Here is a 17,092-nt window from a genome sequence, read left to right on the forward strand (position 1 = left end):
TTGTTGAGGTAGAGTTCGAAATGGACAAAGAACTTTTCACGGTGAATTATTCCGCTTGATAATTAAAACGAAAATCCATAATAAATCATCCTGGATTTTTCCGTCTCAAAATCTCGCCTTCAATGCTCTCCTAATTTTGCAATCATGGATCTCGTGAAAATGATTTGCAAACCATCAATCATCAAGATAATAAGAAAGTGTGAAACTATTTTAAATAATGCACTTATAATTAACGTGGTTACGTTACGTAAAAACGTGATCTGCTTGCACCTTGCCGAGTGATTTTTTGCATTGAACTGGTTCCGTAAATTTCCGTGCAATGGGTCGATCTAAATACAATGCAGAAATGTGTATCTGTAAATTTCCAAATGTCATCGCGAGTTTTGGATATTTAACGTTAACCTAGTATCAAAATGTCAAAATAGCTACCGCGTTGAAGATATCTAGTGTTACATGTGATGGTTGAGGCAGGGAGGAGCGATTAATCCGGTGCTATTCACGACATTAAAGGATGATTTAAGGCTTGTCCCCGAAAAAATAGACGCACAAATTTCCTTCTACCGCAGTTTCCCCGTTCAGTTAAAAAAGTTTTGAAATATGCCATTTTACTTAGGAGGCTGTGTATTAAATAAAAACAATTAGTTGTAACTGTCATGTCACATTTAACAAAGAAGTCGTTTTCTCAAGAACAGTTACGTGAAGAAATATTGTACAAATGGGTTCAATTCAGAGGCATATCAACAAAAAAAATAGCTTTAGAGTTAAGAACATCCAGAAGAACTGTCCAAAGAACATTAAAAAGATATAATGAAATGGGGAACACACGAAGGAAGAGCGGAAGTGGACGGAAACAGGGATTTGTGAACAAGAAAATTGAAAAAAATGTGTTAGCAGCCTTAAAAAGGAATCCGAACCTTTCTGTAAGAGATTTGGCTAAAAAATTTGGAACTACTAAATCAACAGTGCATAGAATTAAGAGCAAACATTCTATAAAGTCCTTTAAAAAAACAAAAGCCCCTAACAGAAATTGCAAGCAAGAAACCGTCGCCAAGTCAAGAGTGAGAAAACTTTATTCACGGATGACGTCAAAAAATTATTGTTTCATTTTAGACGATGAAACATATTGTAAGATGGATTTTAAATCGCTACCCGGTCATCACTACTATTCAGGAAAAGACAGGAAATCTATTAGCAATGAGTTTAAAGTAATAAAAACTCAAAAATTCGCTAAAAATGTACTCGTGTGGCAAGCCATTTCTTCGTGTGGCAAACGCAGTGTGCCTTATTTTTCAACAGGATCAATAAATGGGGAAATTTACCTAAAGGAGTGCCTTCAAAGACGATTGTTGCCTTTTTTAAGACTTCATAATAAGCCCGTGCTATTTTGGCCCGACTTGGAAACTTGTCATTATGCCAGAAATGTTACAGATTGGCTAAAAAGAAGACAAATTGAATTTATCGAGAAAAATGAGAATCCTCCCAACTGTCCCCATTTGCGCCCCATTGAAAGATACTGGTCCAGAATGAAGCAGAAATCATTAAAACATAAAAAAATGCTAAATCAGTTTCTGATTTTAAACGAAAGTGGAAAGAAACATCAAAACTCTTAAGTGATGATGATGTACAACGCTTAATGGAGGGAGTGAAAAGAAAAGTGCGTAATTTCTGGATGAATCATAGTTAATGTTAATATGTTGATTGTTACATGTTCTTTAGTTATTTTTGAACACAACTAGCCAATAAAATTTTTAAAATCTCTTTTCTTAAAAATTTGGCGCAAAATTAATATGCGACAATTTTTTCTGGGACAAGCCTTAGTTCAACGATGAAACTAAAATGTGGAACGAAATGAAGCACGACGTTACAAACCGATTTTTCTTTGAGACGTCGATCATTAGCAAGATTAGCCAAACTTCCTATTTCTCGTTACAAATGTGCAACCTTGTGGGTAGTGCCTTCGTCATACCTTTGTCTGCTTTCAACTTATCTCGGCTATGGTTTCGCTAAACAATTAACACCTATTGTGTCTATTTAAGGCCCGTACGCCTCCACTGGGCACGCCACTGCTTATCTTCCCCGTGATCTTCGTCGGGCAAAAAATAGAATGCGGAACACGCGATTACAAGTGCTAGGAATGGATTTTATGACAGGCAATTAAATGCAGCAAGGGTTCGAGATGATAAAGAATATTTTTCACGGTGACTAAACACCTCCACAGACGACAAGAGTCCATTACCATAAGCGACGTTGCGTGTTACACACGAGAAGATATATTCAGGCCGTTGTTTGAGCAGAGCCCCTGAAATTGGTTCGAGTTACCCAATCGCAGATCACGATTCGACTGAAAAAACTGACACAAATTCCACCTACTGTGTACATGTCTTTACGACATCGCGCCGCTTTATCTATCCACCATGGTACATGTACATGGTAGTTAGAGCGAAATTACGATGGCAGTTTATGTAAGATGCAAAAATGAGAAAAAAACTGGTGTTGATTTAAGATTTAAGGGAGTGCTTTCACCGCATTGGCAATTAAAAGGATTGTCATTGATGTGGCGCGCGGTGGTGGGGGAAGATTAATAAGTCGAGCGTTAGACAATCCGGTACGTTTTGAGGCATTAGACCCTATATGGAGTGAAACTTAATTGACAACGGCCGAACGCCCACGAGACCGTTTCTGTTCTTCTAATTCCCTTCGGCACGTAATCGCAATCAGTCCACGTTCTGTCATTAAACTGGAACTCCTGACACGAAACAATTAAAAAACCAGAACAAATTTAATCGGTCGCGATTACCATAAGCATGCACGAGCCGCTGCATGGGTGGTTGTTTTTTCGTTTTGCCGTTTCCCGGTACACGGAGGATGTGGGGAAAAAACGATGATAAACCAGATAGCGAGCTCGTTAGAGTTCGATCGATATTGCCGATAACTATCGACTAATTAAAATTCAAATAAAATTATCTAACACAAGTTAGTACCGGCCGAGAGTTACGACATTTTCATGACGGGTTTCTGTACGGTCTTACATATAGAGATGTCCTGTCGCTGATAATTGTGGAACTAGTTGCTCGAACAAGCTGAAAAACGTCGAATATCCAGCGAACGTTCGTCGAATAGCCGTGTTTTATAAATCATCTCGCGAGATTGCTCAAGATTGTTTCATGTCTCATTTCCGCCGTTGCACAAGTTCTAGGGCTGAGCGGTTCGCAAAAAGCACTTAACGTGTTACAGATACGAGTGTGGTCCAAGGAGATGGGAGAGAAAGAGAGAGAAAATGGAGTAATTTGCGAAACGTCATTAGGAATAACTGATTAGGTAATAAAATTGTAGTTGTTCTGAATTTTTTTTTTCTTCATGAGCACTTGGAAGCAATTTCAGACGCGGACGCAACATGCACTGATTATTATGAAAAATTATATACATAAGAATCCTTAAATTATTGACGGTAATTTAGCGGAGGACGTCAGACGCGGTACTTAGTGGACAGTATTGGGGCTAAGAGAGTTTTCACACGAATTCACCAAAAAACTGTTATTACGGGCTCGCTGTGACGCAAATTCTGCACCGTCGATTTTGGCGTGACCCATTTATAGCCCGAAACTTATAATTAGTGCAGTTGGACGAAAAGGACCTTGGGGGAAAATGTATAAATAAACAATAAAAAAAAAAGAAGAAAATTGAATTATAATGATATACATGAGACCACGTACTGAAAGTGTAACGAAAAAATATGTTAACGAACAAATGGAATAAGTAATTATGTATATGTATATAAGTTCGTTTCAATTAAGATTTTTATCGATACAAGTTTTGCTTTCTTTTCTTCGTGTTTTTACTTTTTTATTTAATGTTTTTGCAATCTCACTGCTGCAAGTATGACATGCGTATTTTGCTCTTTTTCTCTTTGCACACATTCTTTACAGCTGTCTTTCAGTTAACTATTTCCTTGGAATTTACGTTGAATTTTTCTTTTGCTGAGTTTGGTATTTTTCTTTTTTGTAAATTCTAAAGATGTTCACATTTGTACTCTTGATTGTATTTTCGGTTTATTAATATATGGGGGTCCACCGGGAAATTACAAAGTGGGAAGATTATTTTGACAGAATTTCTCCGACAACTAATAGGAACAAATGTAGACATTCTCAATTTCTCCCTATAACTTCGACTGTTTATGTTTATACTTCGACCGAATTCGACTATTAGCACGTTCAGATTGCAAGCATCAGCGGTTAAAAGAAAATTAAATTTGATTGATTTTGTGTCCCCAACGCAAAGAAAAGGTCTGGTTGACCAATTCATATTAAGTTTTTCCCAAAAACACGAATAAATTTGAAGAAATTCGGCAATCGGTTTTTGCAATTTCAAAGTTAAATTGAAAAATATTGTTATACAATGTTGTTGTTTTTTTTTAATCTGGATGATAAAGGTAAAATTCAACACGGATTCATAAATTACATAAGCAGGAATATGTAATTTGGTAAAATTTACAGAACATTTGTTCGGTAGAATTCTAAGATGACGTCATAATTGTCTGGGAAGGCCTTAAACGAACAAGTTTTGATTAACGATTTATCGTCTTTCCTATAACCTTAAACCATTTGCATTATTTCAGTACATACAAATTATAAATTACGTCATCGTTTTTTAGGAGGCCATAAACGAAAAAAAATTGATTAAAGCTCTACCATGCTTACGATGTTCTTAAAAAGCTTATAAGTTTTTAGAGCAATGTTATACATAAATAAAAAATTAAATATACTTATAGAATACAAAAAAAAGGAGCAAATTAGTAGCAAGTAAAATGGTACATTTCACATTTTGTTTTTAATTTATTATAAGGTATTGGATCTTTTTTTTTCAAGAAAATAGGTTAATTTTGACGTTGAAGTTTTTTTTTTTAATTTGTTTGTAAAAATAAGCGGTTTCTATATGGATCCGCTGGAATCATGGTCAAAATCTTTGGAAATTCACAAAAACAACCTTAAAAATGGGGTGAAATGTTAAAAAAAATGCATTAAAAAAATTTCAAGACAAAAATTGTTTTTTTTATTTCACAAAAAAAAGGCAATAAAAAACTTCAACGTCAAAATTGGCCTGTTTGCTTACAAAAATGATACAGTACAAATAGATGAAAAAATAGGTACAATGATAAAAAAATGTGGGGTGAAACTTACCATTTTACTTTCTACTGATTCAATTTAGAAATTTCATCTAAAATGTCCGATAATCCAATCCTTAAACCCGAGTCTTTCAGATAAGATTTGGATTAAAAATAACAAACGATCTTTTTGGAATCACCACAATTTATATTTGGTATATACCTATATTTTAAAGAACAAAATTGTAAAATGATGTTATTATTGTTTTAGAGGGGCTTACAAGAAAAAAAAAATACCTTGCGTACGATAACCTTAAAACGTTTGCGTAATTTCAGAGAATTCGGTGTTGTACTTTCAAAGTTAAATTGCGTCATGTTGCAATTTTGATTTTTTCTCCAAAAATTTGGATGTCTAGGATAAAAACTCAACAGGGGTTCATAAACCACATGTGCAGGAGTACCTGATTTTATAAAATTTTTAAATATTTTCTACTGTAAATTTTAGAGATGACGTCAACAAATTGTTGGTAGGGATGATTAGCCAAATTTTGATTACAGTTTTACCATCTACACGATATTCCTAATATACATATAAATTTTAACAATTGGTTCAGTAGTTTCTAAGATTATCTGGCTAATAAAAATCCGGACAGACAGACAGACAGATAGACGGAAGCAGGTGACCTGTTGTTTCGTACTGAGGTTACGCTCCGAAAGTAAAAAAAACGCTCTCATTTAATATTCACATTATACAGTTTTTTATGGGTCTGTTATATCTTTAGGAATATGTATTGCATTTATAATTGTATATGTGAAAAAATGTGAATAATTAAAAAATAATATAATATAAGAAAGAAGTAATAATAGTTTAAAAGAAAAACTGAGGAATGTAGCATCCATTGTTAAGTATGGATGAGAGGATAACGACGACAACCAAAGCAAAAAAAAATTATTAATGGTTAAACTTTTCAATGTTGTACTGAATTTGACTATAGTATGAAGCCGCAACCAAACATTATTTGCTGTTTGCCGGTTGCATATAGCCCTTAATGGAATGAAGTTGCCACATCACCATTAGCATTGAGAAGAATCGCTGGCAGTACTGCCGGGAAATATTTCTACGATTGTTTAAAATTGTTGACATGCCGGGAAATAGAGGCCAAGCACGACCACATTATCACATTTAGTGTTGGCACCAGTTGTTAGGACGTGTAAATGACTGTGGACGTACTAGTGAAATTGACAGCAAAAATGGCAAAAGAATGTTTTCACTTGGATGTTTCTGTGTTGTATTACCAACTTGATGTGAAGTTAATTACAATCAATTTGCCATAAAAGAAAAGTCGTGAAGATGAAACTACATGCCACGAAACTGCTATGATTTTCACCCTTTGAATATCCGACTATGATAACTGGTTTACTGACTCTCTAGCACTGGGAGTAGTCATTCCAAGAATTGAGGTAGATGAGACATTCATAATAAAATTTCCATCTCTCTGGCTACTTGTCATTAGAAGAACGAAGCTCAAATGATAGGAAGAAGGAAAGATTATTCCAAATTTGACATAAAAGATAAAGTATTTTTTTGGTGGGACTACATCTAATACTAGAAAAAATGTTTTGTATGAAGAAAAAAAACTGACAATCTATTAAAGAAAAAAAATTCTTGAACGCACAGCAACATGACATGTTATTCTTTAATACCATGATATAAAAAATGATGAATTACTAACGATAAGAAATCTGAATGCAGAGGAATAAAAGAATCGCAAAAATTAAAATCAATAGAGCGGTACATAATTAAGAAGACAGTGTGGGATGTATAATTATTAGGAAAGTTGATTGAAAGTCTAGACCAAAAACAATGTTATTAAAAATAAACACGAGTGTATAGATAACGCCGAACACGTAACACGATGTTACAAGTTTCGGCATGGCTCAAGGACCCTTCCTCGCGCCTCTCCTTTTCCATCTCGAAACTCTTCGTCTTCCGTAAATGAGCAAAAACCCAAACAAAGAATAAATCAAGCGCCACCCAACCGGCGGCGTGTACGGTCATCGCAATCAAATGGAAAAATCTTGTAATAAAAGCCATAATTAATTTCGCGTTGACAGAAAATCGACATCGAAAATTTATGAGTGTGTTTTCGATTAAGCCAATAAACGGAATTCGATGTGTCGACACAAGTCGTTCCATGTGCGTAACAAACAGTCTCATGCAACGCACATTTTACGCTTTGCGAGACGTTTACGACTCGGAATCTGCGTAAAAAAGGCAGCGATCTCGAACGTCAGTCGATCGAATCTAACTGTACATTGTTTGCATAACGAATCGTTTGTTACCTTGATATTTATGAATATTACGATTTTTAGCGACGTGCGCGGAATTCGCAATTGTGCAAAAACGTCAACAAGGAACACCGCAAAACCTTGGGAACGATTACACTTGAAATTTCTTCGAGAGAAGGAAAAATCAAGGCGACGAAACGCCCAGTGTCAATGTTATTTATTTACGCAAAACGATAGAAAAACCGCAAGAGTCGCTACGGTAGCTGTCGTATTAAAGGTTAACAATTAATTGAATATTAATCTGGAGGTAATTATAAATCGGTCGGGTTTGTACCGTTTGATTAAATTTCTAGGAGGGGGGGCGATAAGCAGGAAATTGGTATTATGAAACTATGTCGGTTTGGATTTTTCTGCAGCTGGGAAACACCTTTGTGCGGTTAGGAGGAATTATCACCTCCATAAATGGCCGCTGTTATAAATATCATTTTCTCCTCGGCGATTTTTTCCGTTCGGGTTATTATCTATAATTTATTCCAGCCTGTACTGTCAGAAGCTGAGATTCTTGACATACTAAGTAGAGAATCTTAGTTAATGTTGATTTATGAAATAAAGTACCATCTCTCGTATGAGCGACTATCCGTGGGTTTGAAATTTTTTCTTGGTACGCGCAGCAGGCGCAGTTTGTTTAATAAATTGATAATTATCGAGGATAATTAATTCGCTTGTCCGAAAAGTAGGTTTTTTCGTGGTAATTAATTACAAAATCTATAACCTGAATTTATTAAAGCGAACAAAACGCATAAATAAAAGTTATGTAAACCTATTGATCCGCGCCAAACTAATCGACGTAATTAAACAAACATAATGGGAACTGCAATAAAAAAATCTCGTACACAACAAACACTAATCTTGATGGATATTAATACCGCTATTGTTTACAATTTCGAAAGTATATTGTGGTTCGCGTTAAACGCGACCACATTGTTTAAATGATGACAGGCTTAGATGCAATCTAGTTAAAGCTTGAATGGAAATAAAGCGGCCGATTTTTCCTTTTCAAAATGTCCAGTCCGCTCTTGTAAAGCCGTAATCTCGACCGCTCTATCTCCCGATATCTATACTTAACATCGAGTTAATTTTATGGGGAAAAAACGAATCTAATTTAAATTTTTCACAAAACGGACCTACTTTCAGAGATCCGAGATAACAAAGGCCGTCGAAGTGATAGCTTAATTACAAGCCACCGAGGAATTCAGTTCGACAAACCGACCGAGAGAATGCGTTTACGAAACGTTTAATGTATGCGCCCGATTCGTTGGCATTTTGTCAGGTTATGTGAGAAAATTCGGATTCGTGGCGGAGCACCCCCGTCCGAGGCCGCGCCGTCCCTCAGGGCACCTCTCGCGGCCCCTCGCTTCGTCGCGAAAAAAATCGCGGCGTGTGTTTTGTGTGTTTCTGCGGTCGTGATGGGCGTAACCGAGATTTCTGCATGTTAACCATTCCGGGCGAATCGAGCAAATAAAAAGCTAGGCGAAGGCGGTGGGATAATCGCCAAGGAAACAAAAGTCGTATTATTAATCATTCGATGACTATTATAAACACAAATTGTTATTTCGCGTCCATAAATCAAGGCATCGATGGTTGCACATTGCACCTCCGGACCCCCGAAACATCAATCAGTGTCGTATATTAGTCAATATCTTGTGTGCACGTTCTCGATTTAGCAGAACCGTCGGTAAATCTTTGTGGGTTTTGCGTAATTGATACGTTATAAATCGGTTTTCGTTTTATCCAATTGAAAATGGATTTTCTCGTGACCGCCAAGACGTCTCTCGGCCACGTACGCTCGTTACCGGCCCGTCTAATGCGTTTTACATAAGTTATGGATTACGTCCGAGCAAATTGTGTATGGTATTGTGGAGGCAAGATGATTTAGCGTGCGTCTCGTCATGAGAGATCGCGTTTTATCGGATTTCGTTAATCCTAAGCGGGATAATAAAGCCATAAATTCGTTCGGAGCAGTTACATAAAGAAAATGCCCTGGCACTTTTATTACCACTAAATAATTTCACATAATTGCAGCTTTCTACTATATGCTCGAGTATGAAGGTTTTTATTGCGCCGGTGCTAGTTTTCCCATAGTCGAGCAGAAAACCGGGAGCGATTCAAGCACTATCAAATTCAATTATACACCATTCAAGTCCACATTAATCGAAGATTTTAATTTAAATCCAATTACCGGCAGGCATTAGCATATAATAAGTGGGCAGGCTTGCACCTCGTTGTCTAGTTGAAATTTCTATTATATGGAGGTCTTGCGCGCGCTTTACGTTACGTCAGCGTTCCCGATCTAAATGCAGGTGCAAAACGGCCTCAGATTGCGCAAAGAGAGACTGGACGGAATACTAAGTGGAAGATGGCCATAAAGGCTGCTCCACTTTCTGCGTTCGGACGCGGTAAGATCGGTTACGGAATTGGAGCCAATTTGCGCTGATGAGATGTCAAAAAATGCCAATTTGCGCTTAAATGGACGCAAAACATGAGCGAAGTGAGTGATGGGGTCTTAACGAGGGACTTTTAAGATTGATTGGCTTGTTTTGGGTAACTTAAAAAATTGCGCCAAGCGCGGCCGAATAACGCAGCCACGCTTTTTTCCATGTGACAAGGCATTTTTTGGGTCGGACAATTTTTGTCTTGTTGGAATCGAGCGGGTTCTTGACATTCTGATGGCGTAATTTTCGGCGTCATGAATTCAGCTTCCTCAGTTGCTGCTATTCGTCTTATTATGTATGTGTTGTTTATGTTTTCAAGGCTGTGTTAGTTTTGAAGCCTTTTTGGATTACGTGGTGTCAGCAGTTTTTCAAATGGATTTACTTAACTCGCTGAAAGACAAGAATACAAATGAAATCACAGCCAGAAAGTAAATACTAACTGACTATCGGTTCAGCTTCCCACAAGGCATTAGAATCCAGAATCAAGTTTTTCATCCAACTTGTTATTTATTTTGTTGTCAGTTTCTCTGATCTTAAAAGTTTTGCTAAACTAAACTAAACTAAAATTTGGCTGGTCATCCTTACCAACAATATGGTGACGTCCCCTCAAATTTTTTTAGTAAATTTTATAAAATAACATACTCCTATACTTGTGGTTTATGAATCCGCCTTGATTTTTTTACCCTAGGCATCCAAATTTTCGCAAAAAAAAACAAGTTGTATAATAAGCTTTTGTACTGGTTTAAACGGTAGGCAATCATTAATTACTTCAGATTTGTAACCCGAAGATCACGCGCTCGAAGCTCTCACAGTGTATGACATATGTTTAAATTTAATTGAGCCCATCAACATGGGAATTATACAGGGTTTCTATAAATGATTACATGGTCGAAGTAGGTCATGAACACGTGCCGCCTCTCAGTTTGGACCTTACTAAATGTTCAAGGGCGCACGACAAATTCCACACGCATTTGTATAACTGGTTGCCTAAAAACTTCATTCCTTTTTAAAAAATAAACTAATGCATTACAATAAAAAGAAACAAATTTATTGAGTTAAACATCACAGTAAATGTTGAAAATGTTCACCATTTTGTTCAAGACACATGTTCATTCTCTTTTTAATTTCAAAAGTGTTCTGTAATCCGTTCGTCAATGCCTATTCAATTTCATGTTGCAACAAGAACTCCTGATTGCTGAGAAAATTTTGTCAAAGATGTTTGCGGATTCTTCAGCTTCTTCAGATACTGAAGATCTTCCACGAGATTTCCTTTTGTTGACACTGCCAGTTCGAACAAATCTTTTGATTACAACTCTAATGTGAGCCTCTAATGATGTTTCTTGAATTATTAAATGAAGGTATTTGGCCAGAAATTCTTGGTTACAAGCGGCTGAAAGTGTCTTGTTGTCAAGAGTTTTGAAAACGACTGTTTTATTGTTTTGAGTTAGGATCAATGAGAATTACTGTGATTCATACTTGAAAAACGTTAAAACAATAAAAACGACGACTTTAAATGACAGGTTACAAATGAGAACTGTCATAATGAGGTACAACACACACATCACCAGCAATACATTATTAGAACTTTAATGTTGTTTTCTTCGTACACTTATCAATTGTGAAACAGACTTATCTACATTTTTTGATAGTCTGGTTGATAGTAGTAGAACTAGGAACACTTAAAAATTATATTAATTAGCTTCTTCAGATTGCTTCCTTTTGTAGTTGGTCATTAAATTTTGAAGGTTTTATTACCCAACGTCTGTCTCCTTTTTGTGTTATTTAAGATTTGTGCTTTTTTTGCAATTTTGGCTATACCTAATTTTGTTTTCCAATTAAATAATGACACTGTATTCATGATATGTATATTAATTTATTACGATTAACAAATAAGTTGTCTTGTTATTATGCAACGTATTTAGTGTCTTGATTTCTTATTTTTCTTTGTTGTAAGGTGACCTTAGGGGACTGCAAACCTGGCAATAGAAGTAGGTACTATTCGCAAAACCCACAGTTGCGAATAACGGATGTTTGCTGGGACCATAACCGGATACCAAACTTTGGCGTAAAAATAATCTTGTATGAAAATATGTCAGTTTTGTTTTTCTATAAACTTGTCCAGTTTAAAAATAAGTCCAGGTTCGTTGTTAATTTTTGATTGTATAACAATATGTGTATGTATATGGTAAAAGAGCAGTAAAATTTTTATTAGCTTTGAAAAACAGGAAATCTAACATTATGTTGTTGTTCGGAACAGCCTAACAACTTTTGCAACTCCAGCATGCACGTCATACGAACTCGCTTCGGCGTCTGTTTTCTGTCCGAAAAGCGTGTAATTTTTTCGGCCCCAAGAAATCGAGTTCACATTTGCCGAAATGTCCCGCGGCGACTTTTTTGTCGGCGCCCATGCATGATGGAGTTTAATGATCGTAATTGGCAGTCCATTTAGCGCGTTTTTAATTTACGAAATCGCGGAAGTTTTCTCGAAATCGGACAATGGAAAGCCATCGTCTGCGTGAAAAAAAAAATCGACTCCACAATATGCAAATAATACGGTTATTAGGTAATGAGAGAAACGTATGTTTCAAATCAATTAAAATATTTTGAACGCATCATTAATTCCGTGTATTTGACTTAATGGAAGTTTTAATGTTACAACATGAAACCGATCGAGAAATGTTTTAATTAATTGTGATTGGTCGTTGCGAGAGTCTCGCAGCAGATAAGCAGAATAATGGACAGGTATTTAATTTTTTCTGTTTATTAAACATCCCGATCGCTATCGCTGAGTCTAATTAAAAGCGCTCGCGTGAATATTCCACGGCTGTTCGCATATAATTCATTTTTGATTTAACCTAAAACCGCACTTAAGCGTCTCGCCCAAACATGCAAAGAAGATAAGGAAATATGCGGACGGCTAGAGCCGGAATCGCATTCTTCGTGTTGCGCCTCTGACCGATTTCGATGGCGCAACGGACAAGGATAATAGGTCCTATTAATTTCGACCGAAACACGAACGGATGCCGAGATATCGCGTGATGTCATTTTTTCTACCAGCCGGAGCTCTGCAGGATCCTGAAGAGGGACCTAATGGCGAAGTGGAGCTTTTGACGGATTACCCTACACGTGCTTCCAATTTTTGGTCGCTTCATTTTTCTAATGGTGGTCATTTTTTTTTCCAGGAGTTTTTGCATGGAAATCTCCAATGACAAGATGATCGCCCGGTGGGGAACGACAACTGAGATTGGCTAAAGAAAAAGCGCCTCCGATGACAGCCAGATAAGAAAAGCAATTTGTAATTTATATTGTTTTAAATCTTAAGTGAAATTTAGAACCGGTATTGCTGGCACCTATCTTAAGAAAGATTGAAATTATTATGGTGCAGTTTTTATTTTATAGCGTTAGATAGTGGAGAGGTCGTAAAAGTATGGCCTTTTTTGTAATAACGTGGTGGCTTGTGTCATTTATCGGGTCATTAAACCGCGGAGAAAACGCCGGCTTAAGCCATTTGTGCTTGCGACTTGTCGCAATGTGTGGAGGATTTTTAGTTCTAGAATACTACGAAGCGCATTTTTTCTAGCTTTGGTGAAAACTGTCCATTACATCATTCGTGGTGAAACATTGTCTTGGATTAAGTCCGAAGACCACAAGTAAGTCTCAAAGACAAACACCATTGAAGAGAAGTAATAAATTTAGTGTAATACCACAAAACCCAATTCAAATTGCTTGAGATTTCTGCATGGATTTTTCGAGCAGATTGTTTGCGGTACGAAAAAGAAGACCCGAAAATAGATCGCCTTGCGGAACATTGCGAGGAGATCGTTAGTCTTTGAGGTTATCATAGATAAAACATCTTCTAACACAATACAAGCTCATAACTCATCCCTGCAACTTTTCAGCCGTCCAAAGTGCAAAAAACCGGCAAGAAGCAGCGATGATTTACGATCCAGCACCGCCCCCAGCGAACCCAAACAATTGTAACATGCACCTACCGGTGAGCACTGAAAGATTTAGAAAAGAAGATATTCCCCAAAAGGCAAATCGGAAGAAAACCGATTACTCTCGAGTTGCAGTTTAGGACTTTCACTCCACGCTTCAGTACCGTCTCGGATAATGCGCGCACATGCAAATTCGAAATATAACCGTCCGCAAAACAGACGCATTTCCTCGTTAATCCGTTAATAACTCGCGTACCGTTATTGCGAGCCCGTGATTGATATGTAATTGATTCACAATAAGCTCGATATCAAATATTCCCGTAATAAATCGTCCTGTCAGCGCGATCCGATCGAATTGTGCCACCATTCAGGACTTCGATCGAAGATAAAGTCCTCTTGTTAACCGCACCTCGGTACGAGAGTATGCGAGGAAAAAAGCAAAGCGGAGTAAATGTTAGAGACGTTAAGTGGTCACGAGCTGCGATATACATACTCACTATAATTCTTATGACACTAACAAATACATCCAATTCGTGATCGCGGAGCTATGAATATTAATTAAAAAACAAGGCATAAATATGTTAGAGCGTCTGAAGTACATCCTATAATAAAATGAGAAGAATAATAAGCAGTTACGCAGGAAGTGGGAGAGGATATGAAGGGAAAATGACGCCGATGCAGCCAATGGAGCAGATTGAGCAATGCACTGAGGTCAGGCATTTTTCAATAATCGAACTATATAGGACACGACTTTGAGTTAAATGTGTTCGTTAATTAGAGCGAGGGAGGATTTATGAATCAGAGCTGTTGAGGAATGACAGGTCGTGAATTATCGCTCAGGAGTACAATAAGTCAGATGGTATGGGTTCAGTGGTGTTTCAACATCTAGGATGTTGGAATAGATGGTAAAAGGCTGGCTTGACCAGGAGCTCTCGTATTCACTACATTTTCTATTTTGTCTATTTTCGTTAACAAATTAGTTTGTGATGATGAAATCATCAGGATTACATTTCTCTTTGTTGCTTCAATTTCGGCGGTCAGAAAAAATCTAACCCAGAGTCAGCTGCAGAAGATGCTAATGAACATACGGATATTAACAAGGTCCATTGAAAAACTGACACCACCTCTTCGTTTACTTAACAAACTTCTAGCACTTTAAAATTAAACCTCGTCAAAAAACCGAATAACACGTCTCGAGACGTACACCTATCAATTTGAACATGCTTTAATTTCTCAAACGGCAAAAAAGCGCACCAAACTCGATATTTTTTCATCACTCAAACCACAACTAGTTATCCTTGCATGATTTACGAAGACATCTCCACTAGACGTATCCTTAATAACCTACTCATCAACCTTCGCACGTCGTGATCACCATTTTTTCGTCTCGTTTTGACGAGCAATTTCGACGTATCGTATCGAAATTTTTTCTCCTCTTCGCGGAGTTGCGTGCTGGCGATTCAGTCTAACCATGGTCTTGTCTTCCGATAATTACAACATCACATCCCGTGCACTACATGCTAGGAGAGTTAAAAATAGAACCCTTGGGGGAACGTCTGCCGTCCATATGGGTCAGGGGCTAACGGTACCGCCAATTACCGCACACCAAAAAAAAAGGATTTAATTCGGCAATCGAAGCGGATCGAGGAACAAGTGTCGTAGTAATTATCGGCAGATCTTCACGGGTGTGACTGTTAGAAAGCCAAAGTGTTTTTGCTTTGTTTGTTATCTCGAGATCTTCAATTAAATGTCGCAAGGTACTCGAACGCGTTGACCCCGTTGTCGGTTTGTGGGTGGTGCGAATTTGAAGAAGAGTGAAGAAACAGGGTCGGACTTAGATGGCAATCGGCGTGCACATGCAAAAACAATTAGCGGAGTCGAGTATATAGAATTTCAATTGACACGGTTTTATTGTATCTGTTTTTTTTTTGTTTTGTCTGTTCTAGTATTTTTAGTTTATTCATCCGCGTTAGAAAGTTTTAATAATATACACTCAGTTTTTTGGAACTGTTTATACTGTATATAACCGCGGCGTGCAAGTGACCAACCCATAAATAAGCCTTGTTTTCAGGTGCAACGGAAGTTCTGTCTAAATAACTTTAGACACATTTTTCTTATTATTAAATGATACATAAGATCTAAGCTGTTTTGCTATAAAATAACTTTACCAATTGATTTCTAAATTGAAGTCATGAATCCAATTTAAACATAATTTCAGACCCGGGTTGCATCCTGGCTATTAGAAATGTTAAATCGTCTTCAAAACTTTCTAATAAAGAATTTTAAATATTTATAAAAGTCCTGAAATAAATATTTGTTGTGGAAATTATCAGCTTTGTATAAAATGCGCTTGCATTTCTCAATGCAGTCGTTGATTACATTATAGAAAAGATCACGTTTGGACGTGATGTTCAATTTTTGGAAAGAGAAACCTTTAATTTAATTTTTATTGAAAATTTCAATACACAGTTTCTTGCTGTTGACTTTTAAACTGGTTTCGTAAGATAAATGAAATTAGGGTAATTAGGTTCCGGAGTGTCCTTTGAGGCTATAAAACATATGACTCAAAAATTTTAAATATCACCGGTAATACCGGTATATTTTCAGGTGCCCTATTTTGGTTAAATCTCGAGTTTTAATTCATTGATAACACAGTTTTTTGTTTCATCACCCTGTATATACGTTTGTTAAGGTAAGATTGCGAAAAAAGTCTGCAAATTTGTATAAAGTTCTAGACTTCCGTGATTAAAAATAGCCAAATGTGGGTTTTTAAATATAACTGTTAAACCAAACGTGTTACCTTGGAAACATAAAAAAAATTAAAAGAATACAGTTTCTAAACATGTACAAATATACGGAATTCTTATTTAATAAACGGTGACTACACTCGGTATAATTGACAAAAGTCAGTATTTTTTTATAGTGAAAAGGAATGAGTTAATGTGTGTGTGTGGCGAATTTGAAGACGAAAGGCGAAACAGGGTCGGATTTAGATGGCAATCTGTCGCGGATGTCCGTTTAATTAGCACGGGCAATTTTCGCTTCCTTTGAGAAAAAGCGATCTAATTAAGCTGTTGGAGTTATTAGTCACAGCGATCGCTACTAGCAAGTAATCGCCAGTTATTAATAGGAACAGTAGAAGGATAATTTATGAGGATTAGACGCGAAGTGATCAGCGGCATAAATCTGGTGGAGAGAACGTTTTTACCCTGGAGACTCCGACGTGCGGTGAGAAGCGTAGCGAGCCACCTTTCTAACCGTCAAAGACATCT

At 36.9% G+C, this 17,092-nt stretch overlaps 1 protein-coding gene across 1 annotated transcript in view; it reads right to left on the minus strand.

Moving 5' to 3' along the window:
• Window positions 1-17,092, minus strand: part of LOC135137066 (transcription factor Ken) — a 106,936-nt gene that overhangs the window by 3,748 nt on the left and 86,096 nt on the right. The gene's annotated exons all lie outside the window — the stretch shown is intronic.

The sequence above is a fragment of the Zophobas morio genome, unplaced genomic scaffold (assembly GCF_036711695.1).
Source record: "Zophobas morio isolate AGI-343-1 ecotype UQ-CSIRO unplaced genomic scaffold, CSIRO_AGI_Zmor_V1 ptg000028l, whole genome shotgun sequence".
Taxonomy (NCBI): domain Eukaryota; kingdom Metazoa; phylum Arthropoda; class Insecta; order Coleoptera; family Tenebrionidae; genus Zophobas; species Zophobas morio.